At 51.0% G+C, this 21,596-nt stretch overlaps 48 non-coding genes across 48 annotated transcripts; 22 read left to right on the forward strand and 26 right to left on the reverse strand.

Moving 5' to 3' along the window:
• Nucleotides 1-84: 84 nt before the first annotated feature.
• Nucleotides 85-176, reverse strand: Trnai-uau (transfer RNA isoleucine (anticodon UAU)). Its single transcript is given in 2 exon segments — nt 85-120; nt 139-176. It is a non-coding gene; the product is annotated as a tRNA-Ile (tRNA).
• A 378-nt stretch (nt 177-554) lies between these two features.
• Trnar-acg (transfer RNA arginine (anticodon ACG)) lies at nt 555-627 on the forward strand. The gene has a single exon. It is a non-coding gene; the product is annotated as a tRNA-Arg (tRNA).
• Nucleotides 628-904: 277 nt separating this feature from the next.
• On the forward strand, nt 905-976 carry Trnam-cau (transfer RNA methionine (anticodon CAU)). The gene has a single exon. It is a non-coding gene; the product is annotated as a tRNA-Met (tRNA).
• A 245-nt stretch (nt 977-1,221) lies between these two features.
• Trnad-guc (transfer RNA aspartic acid (anticodon GUC)) lies at nt 1,222-1,293 on the reverse strand. Its single transcript has one exon. It is a non-coding gene; the product is annotated as a tRNA-Asp (tRNA).
• Nucleotides 1,294-1,400: 107 nt separating this feature from the next.
• Nucleotides 1,401-1,473, reverse strand: Trnad-guc (transfer RNA aspartic acid (anticodon GUC)). Its single transcript has one exon. It is a non-coding gene; the product is annotated as a tRNA-Asp (tRNA).
• Nucleotides 1,474-1,579: 106 nt separating this feature from the next.
• Trnai-uau (transfer RNA isoleucine (anticodon UAU)) lies at nt 1,580-1,671 on the reverse strand. The gene is given in 2 exon segments: nt 1,580-1,615; nt 1,634-1,671. It is a non-coding gene; the product is annotated as a tRNA-Ile (tRNA).
• A 378-nt stretch (nt 1,672-2,049) lies between these two features.
• On the forward strand, nt 2,050-2,122 carry Trnar-acg (transfer RNA arginine (anticodon ACG)). Its single transcript has one exon. It is a non-coding gene; the product is annotated as a tRNA-Arg (tRNA).
• A 277-nt stretch (nt 2,123-2,399) lies between these two features.
• Trnam-cau (transfer RNA methionine (anticodon CAU)) lies at nt 2,400-2,471 on the forward strand. Its single transcript has one exon. It is a non-coding gene; the product is annotated as a tRNA-Met (tRNA).
• Nucleotides 2,472-2,716: 245 nt separating this feature from the next.
• Trnad-guc (transfer RNA aspartic acid (anticodon GUC)) lies at nt 2,717-2,788 on the reverse strand. The gene has a single exon. It is a non-coding gene; the product is annotated as a tRNA-Asp (tRNA).
• A 107-nt stretch (nt 2,789-2,895) lies between these two features.
• On the reverse strand, nt 2,896-2,967 carry Trnad-guc (transfer RNA aspartic acid (anticodon GUC)). Its single transcript has one exon. It is a non-coding gene; the product is annotated as a tRNA-Asp (tRNA).
• Nucleotides 2,968-8,819: 5,852 nt separating this feature from the next.
• Trnar-acg (transfer RNA arginine (anticodon ACG)) lies at nt 8,820-8,892 on the forward strand. Its single transcript has one exon. It is a non-coding gene; the product is annotated as a tRNA-Arg (tRNA).
• Nucleotides 8,893-9,169: 277 nt separating this feature from the next.
• Nucleotides 9,170-9,241, forward strand: Trnam-cau (transfer RNA methionine (anticodon CAU)). The gene has a single exon. It is a non-coding gene; the product is annotated as a tRNA-Met (tRNA).
• A 245-nt stretch (nt 9,242-9,486) lies between these two features.
• Trnad-guc (transfer RNA aspartic acid (anticodon GUC)) lies at nt 9,487-9,558 on the reverse strand. The gene has a single exon. It is a non-coding gene; the product is annotated as a tRNA-Asp (tRNA).
• A 107-nt stretch (nt 9,559-9,665) lies between these two features.
• Trnad-guc (transfer RNA aspartic acid (anticodon GUC)) lies at nt 9,666-9,737 on the reverse strand. Its single transcript has one exon. It is a non-coding gene; the product is annotated as a tRNA-Asp (tRNA).
• A 107-nt stretch (nt 9,738-9,844) lies between these two features.
• On the reverse strand, nt 9,845-9,936 carry Trnai-uau (transfer RNA isoleucine (anticodon UAU)). Its single transcript is given in 2 exon segments — nt 9,845-9,880; nt 9,899-9,936. It is a non-coding gene; the product is annotated as a tRNA-Ile (tRNA).
• A 378-nt stretch (nt 9,937-10,314) lies between these two features.
• On the forward strand, nt 10,315-10,387 carry Trnar-acg (transfer RNA arginine (anticodon ACG)). The gene has a single exon. It is a non-coding gene; the product is annotated as a tRNA-Arg (tRNA).
• A 287-nt stretch (nt 10,388-10,674) lies between these two features.
• Trnam-cau (transfer RNA methionine (anticodon CAU)) lies at nt 10,675-10,746 on the forward strand. Its single transcript has one exon. It is a non-coding gene; the product is annotated as a tRNA-Met (tRNA).
• Nucleotides 10,747-11,170: 424 nt separating this feature from the next.
• Nucleotides 11,171-11,242, reverse strand: Trnad-guc (transfer RNA aspartic acid (anticodon GUC)). Its single transcript has one exon. It is a non-coding gene; the product is annotated as a tRNA-Asp (tRNA).
• A 107-nt stretch (nt 11,243-11,349) lies between these two features.
• Nucleotides 11,350-11,441, reverse strand: Trnai-uau (transfer RNA isoleucine (anticodon UAU)). The gene is given in 2 exon segments: nt 11,350-11,385; nt 11,404-11,441. It is a non-coding gene; the product is annotated as a tRNA-Ile (tRNA).
• A 378-nt stretch (nt 11,442-11,819) lies between these two features.
• On the forward strand, nt 11,820-11,892 carry Trnar-acg (transfer RNA arginine (anticodon ACG)). Its single transcript has one exon. It is a non-coding gene; the product is annotated as a tRNA-Arg (tRNA).
• Nucleotides 11,893-12,169: 277 nt separating this feature from the next.
• On the forward strand, nt 12,170-12,241 carry Trnam-cau (transfer RNA methionine (anticodon CAU)). The gene has a single exon. It is a non-coding gene; the product is annotated as a tRNA-Met (tRNA).
• Nucleotides 12,242-12,486: 245 nt separating this feature from the next.
• On the reverse strand, nt 12,487-12,558 carry Trnad-guc (transfer RNA aspartic acid (anticodon GUC)). Its single transcript has one exon. It is a non-coding gene; the product is annotated as a tRNA-Asp (tRNA).
• A 107-nt stretch (nt 12,559-12,665) lies between these two features.
• On the reverse strand, nt 12,666-12,757 carry Trnai-uau (transfer RNA isoleucine (anticodon UAU)). The gene is given in 2 exon segments: nt 12,666-12,701; nt 12,720-12,757. It is a non-coding gene; the product is annotated as a tRNA-Ile (tRNA).
• Nucleotides 12,758-13,135: 378 nt separating this feature from the next.
• Trnar-acg (transfer RNA arginine (anticodon ACG)) lies at nt 13,136-13,208 on the forward strand. The gene has a single exon. It is a non-coding gene; the product is annotated as a tRNA-Arg (tRNA).
• A 277-nt stretch (nt 13,209-13,485) lies between these two features.
• Trnam-cau (transfer RNA methionine (anticodon CAU)) lies at nt 13,486-13,557 on the forward strand. The gene has a single exon. It is a non-coding gene; the product is annotated as a tRNA-Met (tRNA).
• A 424-nt stretch (nt 13,558-13,981) lies between these two features.
• On the reverse strand, nt 13,982-14,053 carry Trnad-guc (transfer RNA aspartic acid (anticodon GUC)). Its single transcript has one exon. It is a non-coding gene; the product is annotated as a tRNA-Asp (tRNA).
• A 107-nt stretch (nt 14,054-14,160) lies between these two features.
• Nucleotides 14,161-14,252, reverse strand: Trnai-uau (transfer RNA isoleucine (anticodon UAU)). The gene is given in 2 exon segments: nt 14,161-14,196; nt 14,215-14,252. It is a non-coding gene; the product is annotated as a tRNA-Ile (tRNA).
• A 378-nt stretch (nt 14,253-14,630) lies between these two features.
• Trnar-acg (transfer RNA arginine (anticodon ACG)) lies at nt 14,631-14,703 on the forward strand. The gene has a single exon. It is a non-coding gene; the product is annotated as a tRNA-Arg (tRNA).
• A 277-nt stretch (nt 14,704-14,980) lies between these two features.
• On the forward strand, nt 14,981-15,052 carry Trnam-cau (transfer RNA methionine (anticodon CAU)). The gene has a single exon. It is a non-coding gene; the product is annotated as a tRNA-Met (tRNA).
• A 245-nt stretch (nt 15,053-15,297) lies between these two features.
• On the reverse strand, nt 15,298-15,369 carry Trnad-guc (transfer RNA aspartic acid (anticodon GUC)). The gene has a single exon. It is a non-coding gene; the product is annotated as a tRNA-Asp (tRNA).
• A 106-nt stretch (nt 15,370-15,475) lies between these two features.
• On the reverse strand, nt 15,476-15,547 carry Trnad-guc (transfer RNA aspartic acid (anticodon GUC)). The gene has a single exon. It is a non-coding gene; the product is annotated as a tRNA-Asp (tRNA).
• A 107-nt stretch (nt 15,548-15,654) lies between these two features.
• On the reverse strand, nt 15,655-15,746 carry Trnai-uau (transfer RNA isoleucine (anticodon UAU)). Its single transcript is given in 2 exon segments — nt 15,655-15,690; nt 15,709-15,746. It is a non-coding gene; the product is annotated as a tRNA-Ile (tRNA).
• A 378-nt stretch (nt 15,747-16,124) lies between these two features.
• Nucleotides 16,125-16,197, forward strand: Trnar-acg (transfer RNA arginine (anticodon ACG)). Its single transcript has one exon. It is a non-coding gene; the product is annotated as a tRNA-Arg (tRNA).
• A 287-nt stretch (nt 16,198-16,484) lies between these two features.
• On the forward strand, nt 16,485-16,556 carry Trnam-cau (transfer RNA methionine (anticodon CAU)). The gene has a single exon. It is a non-coding gene; the product is annotated as a tRNA-Met (tRNA).
• Nucleotides 16,557-16,980: 424 nt separating this feature from the next.
• Trnad-guc (transfer RNA aspartic acid (anticodon GUC)) lies at nt 16,981-17,052 on the reverse strand. The gene has a single exon. It is a non-coding gene; the product is annotated as a tRNA-Asp (tRNA).
• Nucleotides 17,053-17,159: 107 nt separating this feature from the next.
• On the reverse strand, nt 17,160-17,251 carry Trnai-uau (transfer RNA isoleucine (anticodon UAU)). Its single transcript is given in 2 exon segments — nt 17,160-17,195; nt 17,214-17,251. It is a non-coding gene; the product is annotated as a tRNA-Ile (tRNA).
• A 378-nt stretch (nt 17,252-17,629) lies between these two features.
• Trnar-acg (transfer RNA arginine (anticodon ACG)) lies at nt 17,630-17,702 on the forward strand. Its single transcript has one exon. It is a non-coding gene; the product is annotated as a tRNA-Arg (tRNA).
• Nucleotides 17,703-17,979: 277 nt separating this feature from the next.
• On the forward strand, nt 17,980-18,052 carry Trnam-cau (transfer RNA methionine (anticodon CAU)). The gene has a single exon. It is a non-coding gene; the product is annotated as a tRNA-Met (tRNA).
• Nucleotides 18,053-18,475: 423 nt separating this feature from the next.
• Trnad-guc (transfer RNA aspartic acid (anticodon GUC)) lies at nt 18,476-18,547 on the reverse strand. The gene has a single exon. It is a non-coding gene; the product is annotated as a tRNA-Asp (tRNA).
• Nucleotides 18,548-18,654: 107 nt separating this feature from the next.
• On the reverse strand, nt 18,655-18,746 carry Trnai-uau (transfer RNA isoleucine (anticodon UAU)). The gene is given in 2 exon segments: nt 18,655-18,690; nt 18,709-18,746. It is a non-coding gene; the product is annotated as a tRNA-Ile (tRNA).
• A 378-nt stretch (nt 18,747-19,124) lies between these two features.
• On the forward strand, nt 19,125-19,197 carry Trnar-acg (transfer RNA arginine (anticodon ACG)). Its single transcript has one exon. It is a non-coding gene; the product is annotated as a tRNA-Arg (tRNA).
• Nucleotides 19,198-19,474: 277 nt separating this feature from the next.
• On the forward strand, nt 19,475-19,546 carry Trnam-cau (transfer RNA methionine (anticodon CAU)). Its single transcript has one exon. It is a non-coding gene; the product is annotated as a tRNA-Met (tRNA).
• Nucleotides 19,547-19,791: 245 nt separating this feature from the next.
• Trnad-guc (transfer RNA aspartic acid (anticodon GUC)) lies at nt 19,792-19,863 on the reverse strand. The gene has a single exon. It is a non-coding gene; the product is annotated as a tRNA-Asp (tRNA).
• A 577-nt stretch (nt 19,864-20,440) lies between these two features.
• Nucleotides 20,441-20,513, forward strand: Trnar-acg (transfer RNA arginine (anticodon ACG)). The gene has a single exon. It is a non-coding gene; the product is annotated as a tRNA-Arg (tRNA).
• A 277-nt stretch (nt 20,514-20,790) lies between these two features.
• On the forward strand, nt 20,791-20,862 carry Trnam-cau (transfer RNA methionine (anticodon CAU)). Its single transcript has one exon. It is a non-coding gene; the product is annotated as a tRNA-Met (tRNA).
• A 245-nt stretch (nt 20,863-21,107) lies between these two features.
• On the reverse strand, nt 21,108-21,179 carry Trnad-guc (transfer RNA aspartic acid (anticodon GUC)). Its single transcript has one exon. It is a non-coding gene; the product is annotated as a tRNA-Asp (tRNA).
• A 107-nt stretch (nt 21,180-21,286) lies between these two features.
• On the reverse strand, nt 21,287-21,358 carry Trnad-guc (transfer RNA aspartic acid (anticodon GUC)). The gene has a single exon. It is a non-coding gene; the product is annotated as a tRNA-Asp (tRNA).
• A 107-nt stretch (nt 21,359-21,465) lies between these two features.
• Nucleotides 21,466-21,557, reverse strand: Trnai-uau (transfer RNA isoleucine (anticodon UAU)). Its single transcript is given in 2 exon segments — nt 21,466-21,501; nt 21,520-21,557. It is a non-coding gene; the product is annotated as a tRNA-Ile (tRNA).
• Between the last annotated feature and the right edge of the window lie 39 nt (nt 21,558-21,596).

The raw sequence follows: 21,596 nt of genomic DNA on the forward strand, positions 1-21,596 counted from the left end.
CACAATTATGTTACTCAAATAGCTGATACATCTCAAGCCTAGCCTCCTGTTGCTGTCAGAGACAGCTGCTAAGAATTAAAAGTATGCCCCAGGTGAGGCTCGAACTCACAACCCCGGCATTGCTCACGGCTACTGCCTTATAAGTACCGTGCGCTAACCAATTGCGCCACTGGGGCTACAACACAGTGCTCTCAGTTAGCGGTATTCACTTTGCTGCAAACCAGTGGTGGCCACAGAAACATACGATCGCCACCTGATGCCATACTGCGACTTTGGCACCTGACTACCAATGCTTCGTGCTATTCTTGTTTCATATGCTACGCTTACATGCACATCAACCGGCTCTGGTCGTCGAGAAAACGCGGGAAAACGCGCGCCTTGCCTTCTGCTACCTGTCGAACAGCGAGAGCAGATGTGTGGCAAGCTCTAAGCTCTGCAGGCGCACTGCGGCCACGCAGCTGGACGAGAGGTACCTTCCTTGGGAGCTTGCTCAGCCATGGAGAACACGTTTCTTAGCGAATTGCACTTGTCTCGTAGAAAGAAATGCTGCCACTGGCCCTGTGGCGCAACGGATAACGCGTCTGACTACGGATCAGAAGATTCCAGGTTCGAATCCTGGCAGGGTCGGCATTTTGTTAGTTGCCGACGCGTAGCTGGCCAGTGGATTTCGTATGTCGCCGCATCGTGGAGTGCTTTGTTGCTCCTGTGCATCTCGCAGCTGCATGTCGAGTCGATCGTGGTAAATATCGCTGCCTGCAGGCGTCAGCGTAGCGTCAGTCGAGACAAGTCAAGCTGAGAGCTGTAGGAGATGATACGCAATTAAATACAGGCGTGTGAAAGCGACGCAGACAACACTTTCCAAGTGTCCCACGTCACGTGGCGCAGAGCCGGCGCAACCCCACCCAGCAGAGTGGCGCAGTGGAAGCGTGCTGGGCCCATAACCCAGAGGTCCGTGGATCGAAACCACGCTCTGCTAAAATTATTTCTTTTGCGGACTGTGTCGAGCTCGATTATTACGCCCACAGCGTCGGCTGGGGTGCTTTGATTCAGCGTTAACAGCAAACCCCGTAATTCTGAAGTGTGAAGAATGCGAGAACCACTTCCTAAGATGTAGCATTTTTTAAGATTTCGCACCAACTACACTCCACGATCGCAAAGTTAATGCTCTTACGACCCCCATACGCGCAACACTCGAACAGGTTTGTGAGATAAAAAACGCACCTCCCCGGCGGGGAAACGAACCCCGGTCTCCCGCGTGACAGGCGGGGATACTAACCACTATACTACCGAGGATGCGCTGTACACACATGCCTGTGTGCGAGAGATATGGTGCTAGTAGCCGCAAACGTCCTACACTAAGTTCGGCGAGTGATAGAGCAGCAATTAAAAATCGGATGTGCCTCCCCGGCGGGGAATCGAACCCCGGTCTCCCGCGTGACAGGCGGGGATACTAACCACTATACTACCGAGGGAGACGCAACTAGCGTCTCGAATGCACAATTATGTTACTCAAATAGCTGATACATCTCAAACCTAGCCTCCTGTTGCTGTCAGAGACAGCTGCTAAGAATTAAAAGTATGCCCCAGGTGAGGCTCGAACTCACAACCCCGGCATTGCTCACGGCTACTGCCTTATAAGTACCGTGCGCTAACCAATTGCGCCACTGGGGCTACAACACAGTGCTCTCAGTTAGCGGTATTCACTTTGCTGCAAACCAGTGGTGGCCACAGAAACATACGATCGCCACCTGATGCCATACTGCGACTTTGGCACCTGACTACCAATGCTTCGTGCTATTCTTGTTTCATATGCTACGCTTACATGCACATCAACCGGCTCTGGTCGTCGAGAAAACGCGGGAAAACGCGCGCCTTGCCTTCTGCTACCTGTCGAACAGCGAGAGCAGATGCGTGGCAAGCTCTAAGCTCTGCAGGCGCACTGCGGCCACGCAGCTGGACGAGAGGTACCTTCCTTGGGAGCTTGCTCAGCCATGGAGAACACGTTTCTTAGCGAATTGCACTTGTCTCGTAGAAAGAAATGCTGCCACTGGCCCTGTGGCGCAACGGATAACGCGTCTGACTACGGATCAGAAGATTCCAGGTTCGAATCCTGGCAGGGTCGGCATTTTGTTAGTTGCCGACGCGTAGCTGGCCAGTGGATTTCGTATGTCGCCGCATCGTGGAGTGCTTTGTTGCTCCTGTGCATCTCGCAGCTGCATGTCGAGTCGATCGTGGTAAATATCGCTGCCTGCAGGCGTTAGCGTAGCGTCAGTCGAGACAAGTCAAGCTGAGAGCTGTAGGAGATGATACGCAATTAAATACAGGCGTGTGAAAGCGACGCAGACAACACTTTCCAAGTGTCCCACGTCACGTGGCGCAGAGCCGGCGCAACCCCACCCAGCAGAGTGGCGCAGTGGAAGCGTGCTGGGCCCATAACCCAGAGGTCCGTGGATCGAAACCACGCTCTGCTAAAATTATTTCTTTTGCGGACTGTGTCGAGCTCGATTATTACGCCCACAGCGTCGGCTGGGGTGCTTTGATTCAGCGTTAACAGCAAACCCCGTAATTCTGAAGTGTGAAGAATGCGAGAACCACTTCCTAAGATGTAGCATTTTTTAAGATTTCGCACCAACTACACTCCACGATCGCAAAGTTAATGCTCTTACGACCCCCATACGCGCAACACTCGAACAGGTTTGTGAGATAAAAAACGCACCTCCCCGGCGGGGAATCGAACCCCGGTCTCCCGCGTGACAGGCGGGGATACTAACCACTATACTACCGAGGATGCGCTGTACACACATGCCTGTGTGCGAGAGATATGGTGCTAGTAGCCGCAAACGTCCTACACTAAGTTCGGCGAGTGATAGAGCAGCAATTAAAAATCGGATGTGCCTCCCCGGCGGGGAATCGAACCCCGGTCTCCCGCGTGACAGGCGGGGATACTAACCACTATACTACCGAGGAAGACGCAGCTAGCGTCTCGAATGCACAATTATGTTACTCAAATAGCTGATACATCTCAAACCTAGCCTCCTGTTGCTGTCAGAGACAGCTGCTAAGAATTAAAAGTATGCCCCAGGTGAGGCTCGAACTCACAACCCCGGCATTGCTCACGGCTACTGCCTTATAAGTACCGTGCGCTAACCAATTGCGCCACTTTTTTTTTTTTTTTTTTTTTTTTTCGTGGTGAGAAAAGTAAATTTCTCCATCCAAATGAACTCATTCTGTGATGTTGGATGGTTTTTCATAATGAGGGAACTTAATCTGTTGAAAAATGTGGATAAAGAAAGAAAAATCAAGTGGAAAACTGTGAAACGTAGACTTCTTAAGGACACACATAATACATGACACTGATCTCAGATTATTGTCACAGTATATCATTCAACACATCATCCAATACCTTCCTTTTGAAAGAGTATGTGTAGCATATTTCCAAAATGCTTGGTGTGGTTCCGTTGGGCGCGTAGCTTGTAATATTCCTCCGTGATGTAGCAGTTGTAGTCCTCAATGGTGTCCGTGGTCGTTTTGTGGATGACAAAGTGAACAAAATTGCCGTATAGCCACAGTATGGTATTATTTTTCTGACGCGGAAAATACATCATGTCCGGGGCCGAGAGTTCGGTGGTGGTGATGAATCTACCATCATTGCGCCTGAGGAATGCGACCTGCTGCTTAATGTGGTTCCATATGGTATTGTATCCTTGACAAGTAAACCTGTGAACTGTCGTATCCACATATCCACAACGGCGACACAAGGGAGTATCATGAAGTCCTATAGCATGGAGCCTCTCATTGTTGGCGATGATATCGTTAACCACTTGATACCATGTCGACTGTACTGACATGCTTAAGACTTTATTATGAATATTCTTCCAAACAGTATTCCAATCTTTGGATGGATATTTTTTCTCGATTCGATTCCTGACTGAACAGCGCCATGGAATAGAAGTAGCAGATGACGTGGCGCTACGGCTGGGTGTCAGATGTATACTCTCTTTGTAACTGATCTCAGTGAAGTAAAGTCTGACATGGTGCAGCTTAAAATGAATCGGAGCCACATTGACAGGAGCATCTAAACTCTGAGGTTCAGTCAGATGAAACAGTTGCGTCGTAATACTGTCGGGGTACTTACGGAGATGTTCTCGAGTACGCTTGATAAATAAAGTCACTGTCTTTTGACGAATATCTGTGAGTCCGAGGCCACCGGCGACCGGAGGTAAGGTCACTGTACGAGCTGCCACTTTAAAAATACAGCCTCTCCATAACAGCTGACAAACTGCCCTCGTAATATTTTTGGCGATGCCCAAGGGCATAGGTAGACATTGCCCCAGGTAAATCGCTTTTGACAGGATCACACAGTTAATCAGTTGTACCCTTTGCATTAAATTGAGGTCCCTATTTCGATGCTCTATTAATGAGCCTCTGATGTTGGTAAGCATGTTCTTCCAGTTAACGGAAGCCATCTTGAGCGGGCAGCTAGAAAATGTGACACCGAGAGACTTATGTTGGTTCGTGGAAGTGATCCAATCTAAGTCTGCGTTCGCATAACCATTGAGGCTGAGCATAGAGCTTTTCGTGTGATTCACAGCAGCACCAGTAGCACCACAATAAACGTGTAAGGCGGTCTTAAGAGTTTGAACATCGTCGTCACTCCGAACTATGACCCCTAAATCATCTGCATACACATTGGTTACTTTCTTTACCGACATAATCGTGATCCCTTCCAAGAGAACGTTTAAATGTCGGACAAGAGGTTCCAGAGCTATGACATAGAGCAGCATGGAGAGTGGGCTTCCTTGCGGGAATCCACGACAAATATTTATGGCTCTCGTGCATTGACCGTTGACAAGTACTTTTGCCGTCATCCCAGTAATCATACTTTGCAAAGACTTCAAGCACCGTCCCCCAAAACCCAGGGCCGACATTGTTTTAAAAAGATAACGATGATCAATCCGGTCAAAAGCATTTGCAAAATCAATAAAGCATAGAGCACCTTGAAGTTGAGCTGCCGAAAAAATGGAAATCACATCACGATATTCACTGACCGTTTTGATGATACTTCTATGCGGAAGGGCCGTTTGGTCCTGCGCAATGACACGTTGTAGGACTGGAGTCAGTCGCAATTTCAGTGCACGGGCAACAATTTTATAGTCTCCATTTAATAAACATATAGGTCGCAGACGATGTACATCCTTCATTCCTCGCCCCTTGGGTACCATCACAAAGACACCCTCTTTAAACTCCGAGGGTATGGAGATACCGTTGATGACTTCATTGATGATGGCGGTGAGCACATCGCCCAGAACATTCCAAAACCTGTAGTAAAATTCGACTGGTAAACCATCCGGCCCAGGCGTCTTGTTTACCGGAGAAGTTTTGACGATATCCAAAACATCATCACTAGTAAATATGTCCAATAGCGCCCTATTCCCGTCCTCAGTAACTATCGAGTCTGTTCCGTGAAGTAACGTCGCCACAGACTGTTCATTGATGTCAGGGGCAGTATATAAACTCGTAAAAAAGCGATGGATTTCGTTAATGATGTCACGTTGTTCATGGAGCACATCGTTATTCACATCGCGCAGGGTGTTGATAAAACTATTCCTTCTATTCTTTGCGTGCCGGAGGAGATGATACAAAGAGGCATTTTCATCTTCGACAGTGGAATGTGATCTTGACTTTACCTTCAAACCATCAAGTTGTCGTCGTTTCAGTTGGGTTAAAATCGCCTTAATTTTCTTTATTTGCATGAAATGGTCAGCAGACAAAACGGGACGAGCATACAGTTCTCGCAAACAGGTATAATAAAATTCAATAGTGTCTTTCCGAAGTTGAGCCCTGGCCTTGCCATAGTCGATCAAAGTCATCCTCAGCTTCCTTTTAGCATAGTGGGTCCACCACTCAATGGTGGAAACGTATCTGGGGCGCGCTCTGAGGCACATATTCCAGGTCACTTGGATGGATTCATTTAAGTCTGTTTCGTGAAGAAGACTGACATTCAATTTCCAAAGACCGCGTCCCCAATAGGTTGTTTGCCGGGCAAGATGTATGCTACAACGAACTCCACAGTGATCAGAAAAACTGGTGGGAATCGTGTCTATTGAAGATGCACACTGCATTAAACGATCGGATATATAAATTCTGTCAATTCTACTGGCCGCCAAGTTCGTCATATATGTAAACTTAACAGCTGTGGGGTGAAATAATTCCCATGCGTCTGTAAGACGTAAGGCTGTGACACAATCTTTCAGTGCTTGAGAGAAGTTAAAGTTCGGTTTTTGATCTTTTGACTTCAGTACACAGTTCCAGTCGCCAGCTATAATGAGATTTTCTGAATTGTCGTTTAATAAGTGAACCATTTCACCGGTGAAAAAAGTTGTCCTGGCCGCTCGGGAGCTGCTACCAGAGGGGGCATAGACATTAACAACCGTCGTATTAAAGATTTTACAAGAGATTCCGCGACCGGATTCTAGAAGACACAAAGGCTCCGCCGGTATACCATGTTTCACCAAAATAGCCGTTCCACATTCATTTTCGAAAGCAACATTTAAAATTTCAGTAAACCCCGGGAAATTAAATTCACTGACCATTACCTCCTGCAAGAGAGCAATATCGGTATCCGAATTATACAAGAAATCTTTCAAAGCCGCCAATTTTGTTGGACTCCTAATCCTGTTAATATTCAAAGTCATTATATTGTAAGTCTGTGACATTCTCTGTAAACGTCGTTCCATTTAGGAAGAGAAAACAAATGGACACACCAACATAAAGACCAGTGTAACGTTCAACAAAATCGTCCTGTTATTATCTGTGGACAAATCAGGCATTTCATTTTAGCGCAGCGATCCAGGGTGCCCTGCGAGGAGACTTTCGTCAACTGGTATGCTATCAATGATCATCGGCAGCGTGTCAACTGCCGTCGTTGCTCGTGGTGCACAGTCATCTTCCTTGTCCGTCGCCCAGTCCAACCTAGGGGAAGACCGATCCGTGCTACATTCACGAGATGGCCGTCTGGGTGGACCATCATTGGGAGCCGCCAAGCCTTCTTTACACTCTATCCCTCCTCTAGACCTGTGTGTTACAGGGTTTCTACCATCTTCCCTATCTGGACTATACGTCGAACTATCTGAAATATCCTTATTTTCCTCTGGTCCATCATTGCTTTGGTCATCGTCCATCTTCGTAATCTGACGCAACTTTTCCCTGGTTTTTGGGACCTCGTGCGCCGCCGCCGGATGGGCAATCCGCCTCTTCTTGTTTTTTCGCGATCTAGGCGGGGAAGAGACCATATCTTGCCCGTCATCCGGTGGGGAGTGAGGCAGAGTAACTCCGACAGTGGCTGAGTATTCCAACTCCTGGAGCACTGTCGCATCAGTTCGACGCTGGGGAGTATCAGTCGAAACCTCTGGGTTAACTGGCACTTCGTTTTGTAGCCGGGGTAAAGCAGGTTCGCCCTGGTCAGAGACCGTGGAATCGTGCAGGGGAACTGCTTGAGAGACATGGTCGGTACCCGTCGCTTGGATGACACTTGTCGCAACGGGAGGGGACGGTGGAGCGATGACAGCCGCAGCCGCATACGAGAGCGGTATATTTACAACTCCAGGTGAGCGCGTGACGCTATCTCCGGGTGGTAACTGCGCGATCCGACGCCGCGAACACTCGGCGCGAATATGCTCCGTCGAGTTACATATAGAACAAGTTCGCGGCTGTCCATCATAAATAACTAAAGCACGATACCCGGATACACTGATGAAGGACGGGATGTGCTTCAGCAAATCAATTCGAACCTGCCTCACGCCGTTCAGTACAGGCAACGGATAATCATTTCCCCACTTTTCTTCGTGAATAGAAAGGACACGTCCATATGCACGTAAAACCTCGCTCACATGATCACAAGGGATTTCGAAAGGAAGTTCAAATATCCGCACCGTACGCAAACCAAGTCCACCAAAAGAGACGTGAACTTCGGTAACACTCCCATCAGAACGTGTAAATCTCATAACACCACCACTTTCTTCAACGATACGACTACAGAGATCAGAATCCTTCAATTTAACAAATCCGACTGTTGCAAGGTGTGACAAATGTATTCCAGTAATAGCATCGGAAGGAATCTTGACTTGGTCAATCACAAAATATTGAAATTCCAGGGCAGACGGTTTAACACATCCTCGTTCAAAAGTAAACTTAAGAGTATCTCTTCTAGAAATCAAAGCCATCTTCAAACTGGCACCATTACACAAACATCAACACGAGCACCCAGACAGCACAGACGAATGTAGTGATAACGGAACGAAAAATCAACTAATAACAAGATAAACAACACAATATGGCGTCACAAGCAGCAGCAAACTTGCCTTGCCCTGAGCAGCGACGGAGCACAGCGTAAACACGTCCGCTCTCCACGACGGCTCAAGCCGGAATTGCGCCACTGGGGCTACAACACAGTGCTCTCAGTTAGCGGTATTCACTTTGCTGCAAACCAGTGGTGGCCACAGAAACATACGATCGCCACCTGATGCCATACTGCGACTTTGGCACCTGACTACCAATGCTTCGTGCTATTCTTGTTTCAAATGCTACGCTTACATGCACATCAACCGGCTCTGGTCGTCGAGAAAACGCGGGAAAACGCGCGCCTTGCCTTCTGCTACCTGTCGAACAGCGAGAGCAGATGCGTGGCAAGCTCTAAGCTCTGCAGGCGCACTGCGGCCACGCAGCTGGACGAGAGGTACCTTCCTTGGGAGCTTGCTCAGCCATGGAGAACACGTTTCTTAGCGAACTGCACTTGTCTCGTAGAAAGAAATGCTGCCACTGGCCCTGTGGCGCAACGGATAACGCGTCTGACTACGGATCAGAAGATTCCAGGTTCGAATCCTGGCAGGGTCGGCATTTTGTTAGTTGCCGACGCGTAGCTGGCCAGTGGATTTCGTATGTCGCCGCATCGTGGAGTGCTTTGTTGCTCCTGTGCATCTCGCAGCTGCATGTCGAGTCGATCGTGGTAAATATCGCTGCCTGCAGGCGTCAGCGTAGCGTCAGTCGAGACAAGTCAAGCTGAGAGCTGTAGGAGATGATACGCAATTAAATACAGGCGTGTGAAAGCGACGCAGACAACACTTTCCAAGTGTCCCACGTCACGTGGCGCAGAGCCGGCGCAACCCCAGCCAGCAGAGTGGCGCAGTGGAAGCGTGCTGGGCCCATAACCCAGAGGTCCGTGGATCGAAACCACGCTCTGCTAAAATTATTTCTTTTGCGGACTGTGTCGAGCTCGATTATTACGCCCACAGCGTCGGCTGGGGTGCTTTGATTCAGCGTTAACAGCAAACCCCGTAATTCTGAAGTGTGAAGAATGCGAGAACCACTTCCTAAGATGTAGCATTTTTTAAGATTTCGCACCAACTACACTCCACGATCGCAAAGTTAATGCTCTTACGACCCCCATACGCGCAACACTCGAACAGGTTTGTGAGATAAAAAACGCAGCTCCCCGGCGGGGAAACGAACCCCGGTCTCCCGCGTGACAGGCGGGGATACTAACCACTATACTACCGAGGATGCGCTGTACACATATGCCTGTGTGCGAGAGATATGGTGCTAGTAGCCGCAAACGTCCTACACTAAGTTCGGCGAGTGATAGAGCAGCAATTAAAAATCGGATGTGCCTCCCCGGCGGGGAATCGAACCCCGGTCTCCCGCGTGACAGGCGGGGATACTAACCACTATACTACCGAGGAAGACGCAGCTAGCGTCTCGAATGCACAATTATGTTACTCAAATAGCTGATACATCTCAAACCTAGCCTCCTGTTGCTGTCAGAGACAGCTGCTAAGAATTAAAAGTATGCCCCAGGTGAGGCTCGAACTCACAACCCCGGCATTGCTCACGGCTACTGCCTTATAAGTACCGTGCGCTAACCAATTGCGCCACTGGGGCTACAACACAGTGCTCTCAGTTAGCGGTATTCACTTTGCTGCAAACCAGTGGTGGCCACAGAAACATACGATCGCCACCTGATGCCATACTGCGACTTTGGCACCTGACTACCAATGCTTCGTGCTATTCTTGTTTCAAATGCTACGCTTACATGCACATCAACCGGCTCTGGTCGTCGAGAAAACGCGGGAAAACGCGCGCCTTGCCTTCTGCTACCTGTCGAACAGCGAGAGCAGATGTGTGGCAAGCTCTAAGCTCTGCAGGCGCACTGCGGCCACGCAGCTGGACGAGAGGTACCTTCCTTGGGAGCTTGCTCAGCCATGGAGAACACGTTTCTTAGCGAATTGCACTTGTCTCGTAGAAAGAAATGCTGCCACTGGCCCTGTGGCGCAACGGATAACGTGTCTGACTACGGATCAGAAGATTCCAGGTTCGAATCCTGGCAGGGTCGGCATTTTGTTAGTTGCCGACGCGTAGCTGGCCAGTGGATTTCGTATGTCGCCGCATCGTGGAGTGCTTTGTTGCTCCTGTGCATCTCGCAGCTGCATGTCGAGTCGATCGTGGTAAATATCGCTGCCTGCAAGCGTCAGCGTAGCGTCAGTCGAGCAAAGTCGAGACAAGTCAAGCTGAGAGCTGTAGGAGATGATACGCAATTAAATACAGGCGTGTGAAAGCGACGCAGACAACACTTTCCAAGTGTCCCACGTCACGTGGCGCAGAGCCGGCGCAACCCCAGCCAGCAGAGTGGCGCAGTGGAAGCGTGCTGGGCCCATAACCCAGAGGTCCGTGGATCGAAACCACGCTCTGCTAAAATTATTTCTTTTGCGGACTGTGTCGAGCTCGATTATTACGCCCACAGCGTCGGCTGGGGTGCTTTGATTCAGCGTTAACAGCAAACCCCGTAATTCTGAAGTGTGAAGAATGCGAGAACCACTTCCTAAGATGTAGCATTTTTTAAGATTTCGCACCAACTACACTCCACGATCGCAAAGTTTATGCTCTTACGACCCCCATACGCGCAACACTCGAACAGGTTTGTGAGATAAAAATCGCATCTCCCCGGCGGGGAACCGAACCCCGGTCTACCGCGTGACAGGCGGGGATAATAACCACTATACTACCGAGGATGCGCTGTACACAGATGCCTGTGTGCGAGAGATATGGTGCTAGTAGCCGCAAACGTCCTACACTAAGTTCGGCGAGTGATAGAGCAGCAATTAAAAATCGGATGTGCCTCCCCGGCGGGGAATCGAACCCCGGTCTCCCGCGTGACAGGCGGGGATACTAACCACTATACTACCGAGGAAGACGCAGCTAGCGTCTCGAATGCACAATTATGTTACTCAAATAGCTGATACATCTCAAACCTAGCCTCCTGTTGCTGTCAGAGACAGCTGCTATGAATTAAAAGTATGCCCCAGGTGAGGCTCGAACTCACAACCCCGGCATTGCTCACGACTACTGCCTTATAAGTACCGTGCGCTAACCAATTGCGCCACTGGGGCTACAACACAGTGCTCTCAGTTAGCGGTATTCACTTTGCTGCAAACCAGTGGTGGCCACAGAAACATACGATCGCCACCTGATGCCATACTGCGACTTTGGCACCTGACTACCAATGCTTCGTGCTATTCTTGTTTCATATGCTACGCTTACATGCACATCAACCGGCTCTGGTCGTCGAGAAAACGCGGGAAAACGCGCGCCTTGCCTTCTGCTACCTGTCGAACAGCGAGAGCAGATGCGTGGCAAGCTCTAAGCTCTGCAGGCGCACTGCGGCCACGCAGCTGGACGAGAGGTACCTTCCTTGGGAGCTTGCTCAGCCATGGAGAACACGTTTCTTAGCGAACTGCACTTGTCTCGTAGAAAGAAATGCTGCCACTGGCCCTGTGGCGCAACGGATAACGCGTCTGACTACGGATCAGAAGATTCCAGGTTCGAATCCTGGCAGGGTCGGCATTTTGTTAGTTGCCGACGCGTAGCTGGCCAGTGGATTTCGTATGTCGCCGCATCGTGGAGTGCTTTGTTGCTCCTGTGCATCTCGCAGCTGCATGTCGAGTCGATCGTGGTAAATATCGCTGCCTGCAGGCGTCAGCGTAGCGTCAGTCGAGACAAGTCAAGCTGAGAGCTGTAGGAGATGATACGCAATTAAATACAGGCGTGTGAAAGCGACGCAGACAACACTTTCCAAGTGTCCCACGTCACGTGGCGCAGAGCCGGCGCAACCCCAGCCAGCAGAGTGGCGCAGTGGAAGCGTGCTGGGCCCATAACCCAGAGGTCCGTGGATCGAAACCACGCTCTGCTAAAATTATTTCTTTTGCGGACTGTGTCGAGCTCGATTATTACGCCCACAGCGTCGGCTGGGGTGCTTTGATTCAGCGTTAACAGCAAACCCCGTAATTCTGAAGTGTGAAGAATGCGAGAACCACTTCCTAAGATGTAGCATTTTTTAAGATTTCGCACCAACTACACTCCACGATCGCAAAGTTAATGCTCTTACGACCCCCATACGCGCAACACTCGAACAGGTTTGTGAGATAAAAATCGCATCTCCCCGGCGGGGAATCGAACCCCGGTCTCCCGCGTGACAGGCGGGGATACTAACCACTATACTACCGAGGAAGACGCAGCTAGCGTCTCGAATGCACAATTATGTTTCTCAAATAGCTGATACATCTCAAACCTAGCCTCCTGTTGCTGTCAGAGACAGCTGCTATGAATTAAAAGTATGCCCCAGGTGAGGCTCGAACTCACAACCCCGGCATTGCTCACGGCTACTGCTTTATAAGTACCGTGCGCTAACCAATTGCGCCACTGGGGCTACAACACAGTGCTCTCAGTTAGCGGTATTCACTTTGCTGCAAACCAGTGGTGGCCACAGAAACATACGATCGCCACCTGATGCCATACTGCGACTTTGGCACCTGACTACCAATGCTTCGTGCTATTCTTGTTTCATATGCTACGCTTACATGCACATCAACCGGCTCTGGTCGTCGAGAAAACGCGGGAAAACGCGCGCCTTGCCTTCTGCTACCTGTCGAACAGCGAGAGCAGATGCGTGGCAAGCTCTAAGCTCTGCAGGCGCACTGCGGCCACGCAGCTGGACGAGAGGTACCTTCCTTGGGAGCTTGCTCAGCCATGGAGAACACGTTTCTTAGCGAATTGCACTTGTCTCGTAGAAAGAAATGCTGCCACTGGCCCTGTGGCGCAACGGATAACGCGTCTGACTACGGATCAGAAGATTCCAGGTTCGAATCCTGGCAGGGTCGGCATTTTGTTAGTTGCCGACGCGTAGCTGGCCAGTGGATTTCGTATGTCGCCGCATCGTGGAGTGCTTTGTTGCTCCTGTGCATCTCGCAGCTGCATGTCGAGTCGATCGTGGTAAATATCGCTGCCTGCAGGCGTCAGCGTAGCGTCAGTCGAGACAAGTCAAGCTGAGAGCTGTAGGAGATGATACGCAATTAAATACAGGCGTGTGAAAGCGACGCAGACAACACTTTCCAAGTGTCCCACGTCACGTGGCGCAGAGCCGGCGCAACCCCAGCCAGCAGAGTGGCGCAGTGGAAGCGTGCTGGGCCCATAACCCAGAGGTCCGTGGATCGAAACCACGCTCTGCTAAAATTATTTCTTTTGCGGACTGTGTCGAGCTCGATTATTACGCCCACAGCGTCGGCTGGGGTGCTTTGATTCAGCGTTAACAGCAAACCCCGTAATTCTGAAGTGTGAAGAATGCGAGAACCACTTCCTAAGATGTAGCATTTTTTAAGATTTCGCACCAACTACACTCCACGATCGCAAAGTTTATGCTCTTACGACCCCCATACGCGCAACACTCGAACAGGTTTGTGAGATAAAAATCGCATCTCCCCGGCGGGGAACCGAACCCCGGTCTACCGCGTGACAGGCGGGGATAATAACCACTATACTACCGAGGATGCGCTGTACACAGATGCCTGTGTGCGAGAGATATGGTGCTAGTAGCCGCAAACGTCCTACACTAAGTTCGGCGAGTGATAGAGCAGCAATTAAAAATCGGATGTGCCTCCCCGGCGGGGAATCGAACCCCGGTCTCCCGCGTGACAGGCGGGGATACTAACCACTATACTACCGAGGAAGACGCAGCTAGCGTCTCGAATGCACAATTATGTTACTCAAATAGCTGATACATCTCAAACCTAGCCTCCTGTTGCTGTCAGAGACAGCTGCTATGAATTAAAAGTATGCCCCAGGTGAGGCTCGAACTCACAACCCCGGCATTGCTCACGACTACTGCCTTATAAGTACCGTGCGCTAACCAATTGCGCCACTGGGGCTACAACACAGTGCTCTCAGTTAGCGGTATTCACTTTGCTGCAAACCAGTGGTGGCCACAGAAACATACGATCGCCACCTGATGCCATACTGCGACTTTGGCACCTGACTACCAATGCTTCGTGCTATTCTTGTTTCATATGCTACGCTTACATGCACATCAACCGGCTCTGGTCGTCGAGAAAACGCGGGAAAACGCGCGCCTTGCCTTCTGCTACCTGTCGAACAGCGAGAGCAGATGTGTGGCAAGCTCTAAGCTCTGCAGGCGCACTGCGGCCACGCAGCTGGACGAGAGGTACCTTCCTTGGGAGCTTGCTCAGCCATGGAGAACACGTTTCTTAGCGAATTGCACTTGTCTCGTAGAAAGAAATGCTGCCACTGGCCCTGTGGCGCAACGGATAACGCGTCTGACTACGGATCAGAAGATTCCAGGTTCGAATCCTGGCAGGGTCGGCATTTTGTTAGTTGCCGACGCGTAGCTGGCCAGTGGATTTCGTATGTCGCCGCATCGTGGAGTGCTTTGTTGCTCCTGTGCATCTCGCAGCTGCATGTCGAGTCGATCGTGGTAAATATCGCTGCCTGCAGGCGTCAGCGTAGCGTCAGTCGAGACAAGTCAAGCTGAGAGCTGTAGGAGATGATACGCAATTAAATACAGGCGTGTGAAAGCGACGCAGACAACACTTTCCAAGTGTCCCACGTCACGTGGCGCAGAGCCGGCGCAACCCCAGCCAGCAGAGTGGCGCAGTGGAAGCGTGCTGGGCCCATAACCCAGAGGTCCGTGGATCGAAACCACGCTCTGCTAAAATTATTTCTTTTGCGGACTGTGTCGAGCTCGATTATTACGCCCACAGCGTCGGCTGGGGTGCTTTGATTCAGCGTTAACAGCAAACCCCGTAATTCTGAAGTGTGAAGAATGCGAGAACCACTTCCTAAGATGTAGCATTTTTTAAGATTTCGCACCAACTACACTCCACGATCGCAAAGTTAATGCTCTTACGACCCCCATACGCGCAACACTCGAACAGGTTTGTGAGATAAAAATCGCATCTCCCCGGCGGGGAATCGAACCCCGGTCTCCCGCGTGACAGGCGGGGATAGTAACCACTATACTACCGAGGATGCGCTGTACACAGATGCCTGTGTGCGAGAGATATGGTGCTAGTAGCCGCAAACGTCCTACACTAAGTTCGGCGAGTGATAGAGCAGCAATTAAAAATCGGATGTGCCTCCCGGCGGGGAATCGAACCCCGGTCTCCCGCGTGACAGGCGGGGATACTAACCACTATACTACCGAGGAAGACGCAGCTAGCGTCTCGAATGCACAATTATGTTACTCAAATAGCTGATACATCTCAAACCTAGCCTCCTGTTGCTGTCAGAGACAGCTGCTAAGAATTAAAAGTATGCCCCAGGTGAGGCTCGAACTCACAACCCCGGCATTGCTCACGGCTACTGCCTTATAAGTACCGTGCGCTAACCAATTGCGCCACTGGGGCTACAACACAGTGCTCTCAGTTAGCGGTATTCACTTTGCTGCAAACCAGTGGTGGCCACAGAAACATACGATCGCCACCTGATGCCATACTGCGACTTTGGCACCTGACTACCAATGCTTCGTGCTATTCTTGTTTCATATGCTACGCTTACATGCACATCAACCGGCTCTGGTCGTCGAGAAAACGCGGGAAAACGCGCGCCTTGCCTTCTGCTACCTGTCGAACAGCGAGAGCAGATGTGTGGCAAGCTCTAAGCTCTGCAGGCGCACTGCGGCCACGCAGCTGGACGAGAGGTACCTTCCTTGGGAGCTTGCTCAGCCATGGAGAACACGTTTCTTAGCGAATTGCACTTGTCTCGTAGAAAGAAATGCTGCCACTGGCCCTGTGGCGCAACGGATAACGCGTCAGACTACGGATCAGAAGATTCCAGGTTCGAATCCTGGCAGGGTCGGCATTTTGTTAGTTGCCGACGCGTAGCTGGCCAGTGGATTTCGTATGTCGCCGCATCGTGGAGTGCTTTGTTGCTCCTGTGCATCTCGCAGCTGCATGTCGAGTCGATCGTGGTAAATATCGCTGCCTGCAAGCGTTAGCGTAGCGTCAGTCGAGCAAAGTCGAGACAAGTCAAGCTGAGAGCTGTAGGAGATGATACGCAATTAAATACAGGCGTGTGAAAGCGACGCAGACAACACTTTCCAAGTGTCCCACGTCACGTGGCGCAGAGCCGGCGCAACCCCAGCCAGCAGAGTGGCGCAGTGGAAGCGTGCTGGGCCCATAACCCAGAGGTCCGTGGATCGAAACCACGCTCTGCTAAAATTATTTCTTTTGCGGACTGTGTCGAGCTCGATTATTACGCCCACAGCGTCGGCTGGGGTGCTTTGATTCAGCGTTAACAGCAAACCCCGTAATTCTGAAGTGTGAAGAATGCGAGAACCACTTCCTAAGATGTAGCATTTTTTAAGATTTCGCACCAACTACACTCCACGATCGCAAAGTTTATGCTCTTACGACCCCCATACGCGCAACACTCGAACAGGTTTGTGAGATAAAAATCGCATCTCCCCGGCGGGGAACCGAACCCCGGTCTACCGCGTGACAGGCGGGGATAATAACCACTATACTACCGAGGATGCGCTGTACACAGATGCCTGTGTGCGAGAGATATGGTGCTAGTAGCCGCAAACGTCCTACACTAAGTTCGGCGAGTGATAGAGCAGCAATTAAAAATCGGATGTGCCTCCCCGGCGGGGAATCGAACCCCGGTCTCCCGCGTGACAGGCGGGGATACTAACCACTATACTACCGAGGAAGACGCAGCTAGCGTCTCGAATGCACAATTATGTTACTCAAATAGCTGATACATCTCAAACCTAGCCTCCTGTTGCTGTCAGAGACAGCTGCTATGAATTAAAAGTATGCCCCAGGTGAGGCTCGAACTCACAACCCCGGCATTGCTCACGACTACTGCCTTATAAGTACCGTGCGCTAACCAATTGCGCCACTGGGGCTACAACACAGTGCTCTCAGTTAGCGGTATTCACTTTGCTGCAAACCAGTGGTGGCCACAGAAACATACGATCGCCACCTGATGCCATACTGCGACTTTGGCACCTGACTACCAATGCTTCGTGCTATTCTTGTTTCATATGCTACGCTTACATGCACATCAACCGGCTCTGGTCGTCGAGAAAACGCGGGAAAACGCGCGCCTTGCCTTCTGCTACCTGTCGAACAGCGAGAGCAGATGCGTGGCAAGCTCTAAGCTCTGCAGGCGCACTGCGGCCACGCAGCTGGACGAGAGGTACCTTCCTTGGGAGCTTGCTCAGCCATGGAGAACACGTTTCTTAGCGAACTGCACTTGTCTCGTAGAAAGAAATGCTGCCACTGGCCCTGTGGCGCAACGGATAACGCGTCTGACTACGGATCAGAAGATTCCAGGTTCGAATCCTGGCAGGGTCGGCATTTTGTTAGTTGCCGACGCGTAGCTGGCCAGTGGATTTCGTATGTCGCCGCATCGTGGAGTGCTTTGTTGCTCCTGTGCATCTCGCAGCTGCATGTCGAGTCGATCGTGGTAAATATCGCTGCCTGCAGGCGTCAGCGTAGCGTCAGTCGAGACAAGTCAAGCTGAGAGCTGTAGGAGATGATACGCAATTAAATACAGGCGTGTGAAAGCGACGCAGACAACACTTTCCAAGTGTCCCACGTCACGTGGCGCAGAGCCGGCGCAACCCCAGCCTGCAGAGTGGCGCAGTGGAAGCGTGCTGGGCCCATAACCCAGAGGTCCGTGGATCGAAACCACGCTCTGCTAAAATTATTTCTTTTGCGGACTGTGTCGAGCTCGATTATTACGCCCACAGCGTCGGCTGGGGTGCTTTGATTCAGCGTTAACAGCAAACCCCGTAATTCTGAAGTGTGAAGAATGCGAGAACCACTTCCTAAGATGTAGCATTTTTTAAGATTTCGCACCAACTACACTCCACGATCGCAAAGTTTATGCTCTTACGACCCCCATACGCGCAACACTCGAACAGGTTTGTGAGATAAAAATCGCATCTCCCCGGCGGGGAACCGAACCCCGGTCTACCGCGTGACAGGCGGGGATAATAACCACTATACTACCGAGGATGCGCTGTACACAGATGCCTGTGTGCGAGAGATATGGTGCTAGTAGCCGCAAACGTCCTACACTAAGTTCGGCGAGTGATAGAGCAGCAATTAAAAATCGGATGTGCCTCCCCGGCGGGGAATCGAACCCCGGTCTCCCGCGTGACAGGCGGGGATACTAACCACTATACTACCGAGGAAGACGCAGCTAGCGTCTCGAATGCACAATTATGTTACTCAAATAGCTGATACATCTCAAACCTAGCCTCCTGTTGCTGTCAGAGACAGCTGCTATGAATTAAAAGTATGCCCCAGGTGAGGCTCGAACTCACAACCCCGGCATTGCTCACGACTACTGCCTTATAAGTACCGTGCGCTAACCAATTGCGCCACTGGGGCTACAACACAGTGCTCTCAGTTAGCGGTATTCACTTTGCTGCAAACCAGTGGTGGCCACAGAAACATACGATCGCCACCTGATGCCATACTGCGACTTTGGCACCTGACTACCAATGCTTCGTGCTATTCTTGTTTCATATGCTACGCTTACATGCACATCAACCGGCTCTGGTCGTCGAGAAAACGCTTGAAAACGCGCGCCTTGCCTTCTGCTACCTGTCGAACAGCGAGAGCAGATGCGTGGCAAGCTCTAAGCTCTGCAGGCGCACTGCGGCCACGCAGCTGGACGAGAGGTACCTTCCTTGGGAGCTTGCTCAGCCATGGAGAACACGTTTCTTAGCGAACTGCACTTGTCTCGTAGAAAGAAATGCTGCCACTGGCCCTGTGGCGCAACGGATAACGCGTCTGACTACGGATCAGAAGATTCCAGGTTCGAATCCTGGCAGGGTCGGCATTTTGTTAGTTGCCGACGCGTAGCTGGCCAGTGGATTTCGTATGTCGCCGCATCGTGGAGTGCTTTGTTGCTCCTGTGCATCTCGCAGCTGCATGTCGAGTCGATCGTGGTAAATATCGCTGCCTGCAGGCGTCAGCGTAGCGTCAGTCGAGACAAGTCAAGCTGAGAGCTGTAGGAGATGATACGCAATTAAATACAGGCGTGTGAAAGCGACGCAGACAACACTTTCCAAGTGTCCCACGTCACGTGGCGCAGAGCCGGCGCAACCCCAGCCAGCAGAGTGGCGCAGTGGAAGCGTGCTGGGCCCATAACCCAGAGGTCCGTGGATCGAAACCACGCTCTGCTAAAATTATTTCTTTTGCGGACTGTGTCGAGCTCGATTATTACGCCCACAGCGTCGGCTGGGGTGCTTTGATTCAGCGTTAACAGCAAACCCCGTAATTCTGAAGTGTGAAGAATGCGAGAACCACTTCCTAAGATGTAGCATTTTTTAAGATTTCGCACCAACTACACTCCACGATCGCAAAGTTAATGCTCTTACGACCCCCATACGCGCAACACTCGAACAGGTTTGTGAGATAAAAATCGCATCTCCCCGGCGGGGAATCGAACCCCGGTCTCCCGCGTGACAGGCGGGGATACTAACCACTATACTACCGAGGAAGACGCAGCTAGCGTCTCGAATGCACAATTATGTTTCTCAAATAGCTGATACATCTCAAACCTAGCCTCCTGTTGCTGTCAGAGACAGCTGCTATGAATTAAAAGTATGCCCCAGGTGAGGCTCGAACTCACAACCCCGGCATTGCTCACGGCTACTGCTTTATAAGTACCGTGCGCTAACCAATTGCGCCACTTTGGCTACAACACAGTGCTCTCAGTTAGCGGTATTCACTTTGCTGCAAACCAGTGGTGGCCACAGAAACATACGATCGCCACCTGATGCCATACTGCGACTTTGGCACCTGACTACCAATGCTTCGTGCTATTCTTGTTTCATATGCTACGCTTACATGCACATCAACCGGCTCTGGTCGTCGAGAAAACGCGGGAAAACGCGCGCCTTGCCTTCTGCTACCTGTCGAACAGCGAGAGCAGATGCGTGGCAAGCTCTAAGCTCTGCAGGCGCACTGCGGCCACGCAGCTGGACGAGAGGTACCTTCCTTGGGAGCTTGCTCAGCCATGGAGAACACGTTTCTTAGCGAATTGCACTTGTCTCGTAGAAAGAAATGCTGCCACTGGCCCTGTGGCGCAACGGATAACGCGTCTGACTACGGATCAGAAGATTCCAGGTTCGAATCCTGGCAGGGTCGGCATTTTGTTAGTTGCCGACGCGTAGCTGGCCAGTGGATTTCGTATGTCGCCGCATCGTGGAGTGCTTTGTTGCTCCTGTGCATCTCGCAGCTGCATGTCGAGTCGATCGTGGTAAATATCGCTGCCTGCAGGCGTCAGCGTAGCGTCAGTCGAGACAAGTCAAGCTGAGAGCTGTAGGAGATGATACGCAATTAAATACAGGCGTGTGAAAGCGACGCAGACAACACTTTCCAAGTGTCCCACGTCACGTGGCGCAGAGCCGGCGCAACCCCAGCCAGCAGAGTGGCGCAGTGGAAGCGTGCTGGGCCCATAACCCAGAGGTCCGTGGATCGAAACCACGCTCTGCTAAAATTATTTCTTTTGCGGACTGTGTCGAGCTCGATTATTACGCCCACAGCGTCGGCTGGGGTGCTTTGATTCAGCGTTAACAGCAAACCCCGTAATTCTGAAGTGTGAAGAATGCGAGAACCACTTCCTAAGATGTAGCATTTTTTAAGATTTCGCACCAACTACACTCCACGATCGCAAAGTTAATGCTCTTACGACCCCCATACGCGCAACACTCGAACAGGTTTGTGAGATAAAAATCGCATCTCCCCGGCGGGGAATCGAACCCCGGTCTCCCGCGTGACAGGCGGGGATAATAACCACTATACTACCGAGGATGCGCTGTACACAGATGCCTGTGTGCGAGAGATATGGTGCTAGTAGCCGCAAACGTCCTACACTAAGTTCGGCGAGTGATAGAGCAGCAATTAAAAATCGGATGTGCCTCCCCGGCGGGGAATCGAACCCCGGTCTCCCGCGTGACAGGCGGGGATACTAACCACTATACTACCGAGGAAGACGCAGCTAGCGTCTCGAATGCACAATTATGTTACTCAAATAGCTGATACATCTCAAACCTAGCCTCCTGTTGCTGTCAGAGACAGCTGCTATGAATTAAAAGTATGCCCCAGGTGAGGCTCGAACTCACAACCCCGGCATTGCTCACGGCTACTGCCTTATAAGTACCGTGCGCTAACCAATTGCGCCACTGGGGCTACAACACAGTGCTCTCAGTTAGCGGTATTCACTTTGCT

This window comes from Schistocerca serialis, chromosome 9, assembly GCF_023864345.2.
Source record: "Schistocerca serialis cubense isolate TAMUIC-IGC-003099 chromosome 9, iqSchSeri2.2, whole genome shotgun sequence".
Taxonomy (NCBI): domain Eukaryota; kingdom Metazoa; phylum Arthropoda; class Insecta; order Orthoptera; family Acrididae; genus Schistocerca; species Schistocerca serialis.